We start from the raw sequence: 4,930 nt of genomic DNA, 5'->3' as shown, positions 1-4,930 counted from the left end.
TTAATCTCATGGAAGTAACAGTAAAACTCTTCAACTGACAGATTAAGCTGCAATGCAAGCAAAACTATTTCACAAATGCTTATAGGTCATTAAAATCATTACAAAACACTAATAAATTATTAAAGGGTTTGGTAACACTGTATAATAATGTCTAATTTGTTAACATTAGTAAATGCATTGGTAACACTTTATAATAACTGCACTCATTAGCTAAGCATTAGTAATAGTTCACTAATTACATTGTTCTTGGTTTAAAAGCACATATATTACAAAGGAGATTAAAGTTTCAGTTGTCTTATAAAATAAATCAATAAACACAACCCAGTTTGATTCAGAATTCAGAAATATTTATTTCAAGATGCAATAAAAGGAAACTGTACACTTGAAAAGGTTTTGAGCGATTCTTGAAGGACTAGCATCACCTTCACTTGTACGATGGTTTGAGGAATATATCTTCCAGATAGTACCGCCGCTCCCTATATGCAGGGTATGCAGTCTTCGTAGAGCACCAACTCCCAGAGGGGGCACCAGTTGCTCAAAAAAAAAAAAACAAATATGCGCCATTCTCCCATCCGCGTTCGCGACCACTCAATAGCATTTGAGAAGAAAGACTTGTAGTCACAAAACAATTGTAATGTGTTCATATAGGTGTCAGCTACAATGCACACCTTATACATTTTTTATACATTTTAAAATAAAGTGTTACTAAAGTTATATATATTGTTCTGTGTATGTGATTTCAAAGTCTAGATTGGTCGAATTAACCCTTTAACTGCCACATCCCTTAAAACTTGATTGTCAGAGGGTTACTGTAAATGCTTATGCCCGCTGGGCACAGTTTTCCCGATGCCACCAGCGTGGCGTTGCACTGATGGCTTGAGCCCGACATCGCTGCTTGCAGCTATATTTATTATTATTATTATTACGGTGCCAAATGAATCGCCTTTTTGAAGGCCTAAACATACTCAAAAAGTCGGGAAAATTTGCACACACCTCCGAACTGGCGAAAATTTACATCTGATATGGGTTTCAGAAGTGGGTGTGGCAAAATGGCTTGATAGCGTCACCTATACACGTTCAGCACTGTGCGCCTCGAACTACGTTTCACGCACATGTATGAAAATCGGTACACACATGTAACACACCAAGACCTACAAAAAAGACTCTTGGAGCAAAATTCTAAACCCAACAGGAAGTCAGATATTTTTTATTTTATAAGCAAAGTTTTTGTCATTTTTGCCATTTCCATGCGTTGTATTTTAACGAACTCCTCCTAGAGATTAATTCAGATCAACACCAAATTTGGTATGCCTAATCTAAAGGCCTTTGCGATGTTAAATTGCGAAGATTTTGAGTTTTCGTCGAAGGGCGCGTCCGTGGCGGCCTGGCGAATTTCGATGATTCGCCATGAAAAATGAAGTTGCTATAACTCAGACATACATTGTCCAATCTGCCCCAAACTTCACATGTTTGATGAGACTCCTGACCTGAACAGTTTGACACGACCATATTCAGTTATAGTCATAGCGCCACCTATTGGCAACATGAAGTGTCATATTTTATGCTGCGAAGAACTACTCCTAGAAATTTTATGACATCAATGTCTATTTTGTGGTCAGTCTGATCTAAAGGCCTGTGCGATGTTAAGTTGTGAAGATCTTGAGTTTTCATTAGAAGGCGTGTCCACGGCACCATGGCGAAGTTCGATGTCTCGCCATGGGAATAAAAGATGTTATAACTCAGGCATAAAATGTCTGATCTTCCCCAAACTTCACATGTGTGATAAGAGTCCTGGCCTGAACACATCTGAAGGCCAATATTCCATAGGGTGTGGCAAAATGGCTCGATAGCGCCACCTATACACATTCAACAGAGTGCGCCTCGAGCTATGTTTCACATACATGTACAAAAATCGGTGCACACATGTAACACACCAATACCTACAAAAAAGCATCTTGGTAGGAAATCTGAATCCCAACAGGAAATCGGTTATTTTGAATTTTCTCTGCAAAATTGGCATTATTTTTGTCATTTTCAGGAGTTGTACTTTAACAAACTCCTCCTAGAGATTTATTCAGATCAACACCAAACTTGGTCAGTTAAATCTAAAGGCCTTTGCGATGTTAAATTGCGAAGATCTTGAGGTTTCGTTAAAGGGCGTGTCCATGGCAGCCTGACAAATTTCGATGTTTCGCCATGAAAAAGGAAGTTACTGTAACTCAGACATACAATGTCCAATCTGCCTCAAACTTCACATGTTAGATAAGACTTCTGCCCTTAACAGATCTGCATGCCCATATTCAGTCATAGTCATAGCACCACCTGCTGGCAACAGGAAGTGTCATGTTTTACACTGCAAAGAACTACTCCAAGAAATTTTATGACATCAGCATTTTATTTTGGTCAGTCTAATCTAAAGGTCTTTGCAATGTTCAATTGTGGAGATCTTTAGATTTTGTTAAAGGGCGTGTCCATGGCGCCATGACAAAATTTGATGTCTCGCCACAGCAAGAGAAGTTGTTGTAACTCAGGCTTGAAATGTTCGATATTCCCCAAACTTCACATGTTTGATAAGACTCCTAGCCTGAACACATCTGAAGGCCAATATTCCATTATAATGATAGCGCCACCTATTGGCGACAGGAAAATTGGCACACATAAGTGACTTTGACATATTCCACTTATATTAACGATTTGAAATGCATATTTCTCACCTTCACCTTTTTACTAAAGCCACACGATTGCGGTGAGCCCGGGTACGAGGGCCCGTTCATCGCTGCTTGCAGCTTTAATTAAGCCTGGAGGGCGAGAGCCCTATTGTTTTCCTTAGGATTATTTGTTATTATTATTATTATTAGGGCTCAAGCCTGGAGGGCGAGAGCCCTATTGTTTTCCTTAGGATTATTTTTTAGTATTATTATTATTTTTTTTTTTTTTCAACGTCTCGGGGGCTTTTGGGGCCCTTAACATGCTCGAAAACTCTTGAAAATTGGCACACACCTTGGAACCTGCGGCCATTAGGGCTGGGCTGAGACTGATACACGGGCGTGGCACAGGGGCTGTACAGCGCCCCCTGGAATACTGAGGGCCATATATCATACATACGTGCACATGGACACACGAAACTCGGTACACATGTAGATCTCATCAAACCAAACAACTTTCGTACTGCATGTCATAGGCTCCGCCCAACAGGAAGTTGGATATTTAGGGTTTAGTATTCAAATTTTTAGTCAAAGTTGTGGGGGCTTTTGGGGTCCTTAACATACTCAAAAACTCTTGAAAATTTGCACACACTTTGGAATCTGTGGCCTTTAGAAGCCTCTAGATGCTGGGACCCGGGCGTGGCACAGGGGCTTTACGGCGCCCCCTGGATCACAGTCAGAAATGTTGATGTATAGCTCACACATACTTGCACATATTCATATGAAACTCAGTACACATATAGATCTCACCGTGCCGAACAACTTTCGTATTGCATGTCATAGTTATGTAAAAAGCGCATGCTCTGGAATTTGAAATACTTGTCATAGGTGTTTTTGCCGATTGCCGCCAAACTCGGTCAACATGATCTCAAGACATTGGGGATGAAAAATTGCCAGGGGATTTTTGATATCTCGAACGGTTTGCTCGTGGCGCGGCGTTGAAATTATGGCGAGAAATGAGAAACAGGGAGTGTCTAATACCATCCACATACATTTCCTTATTTTAATCAAACTTCATCAGATTATTCATTGTATGATGTCGATCGCATATATGTGACTATTAGGAGTCAAAGTTATAGCGCCACCAACTGGCAGCAGGAAGTGTGTCATTTTCAAAATGCTTTGAATTCAGCATCTTATTTTTACTCGATTTGCTTCAAACTTCATCAGAATAATGTTAAAACACAGCCGATATAAATCTGCTGGGGGGATATTGATATCTAAAAATATTGTTGCCGTGGCAACATGTTAAACTGGAATACTTCTTAGGTGATTTTGAGGCTTATAACATGCTTAGAATTTCATCAAACTCAGAACACATATCAGTATTTATGATAACTAGACACTGGCAAAAGTTCATAAGAGGGCGTGGAAGAGGCACTCTATAGCGCCACCTTTTGTCAAAAGTGGGGGGGTTAGTTTTAGCTACAGACACCAAACTCGTTACAAAAATTGTTCTCATCAAGACGGACAACTTTCTAATTCACAGTCATCAGCTACGATCAACAGGAAGTCAGCTATTTTGATTTGAATGTGGATTTTTTTTTTACATTTAGCTGTGAATTAATGCATACTGCTCAGAGGAGAGTAACACTATACACACCAAACTTTGTCTACATGATGCCAAAACATTTTAAACAACTTAAATTGCCAATGGATTTTGGATAGCTTGAACGGTTTTGTCATGGTGATTTTTTTAAATGACAGTAGAAATGGAATTATTAATTTTCCTGCATTTTTAAATTCCAAACACTTCAAAACCTTTTTTCATACAGACAAAAAGTCATTCTGAGTAAATATGGATAGTTTCACGACTTTACAACACTGTATGGATAACAGAAAATTAAAAAACTGTCAGACATCTCATCTAACTCTGTCCATCTGTTTGAGTATGTGCTTCAGACTTCCATTGTCTGAGAGAAATAGCGCCCCTACAGGTTTAATTCCCGGACTTTTAGTTTCACTTTTAAATCGATTAAAATACAAATAAATACTTAGATTTAATTCACGCTGACAAGCTTAATCAACATATATGATTATTACCAGGTCAGGGCTCATTAATAATTGATGTGTGGTCAGTGATACGTGAGAAACATGATGAATCACCGCTCTGAGCAGGAGCGTGTGGATTGACGAGCTCAGAAAAAAACGAGTTTATTCTTGTTTTATAGCTATTAAAAATAAAGTATTGCAGCGATATCACACAATTCACCAATTAGAACACA

This window comes from Carassius auratus, chromosome 29, assembly GCF_003368295.1.
Source record: "Carassius auratus strain Wakin chromosome 29, ASM336829v1, whole genome shotgun sequence".
In the NCBI taxonomy this organism is placed as follows: Eukaryota; Metazoa; Chordata; class Actinopteri; order Cypriniformes; family Cyprinidae; genus Carassius; species Carassius auratus.
This window is presented reverse-complemented; position numbering follows the sequence as displayed.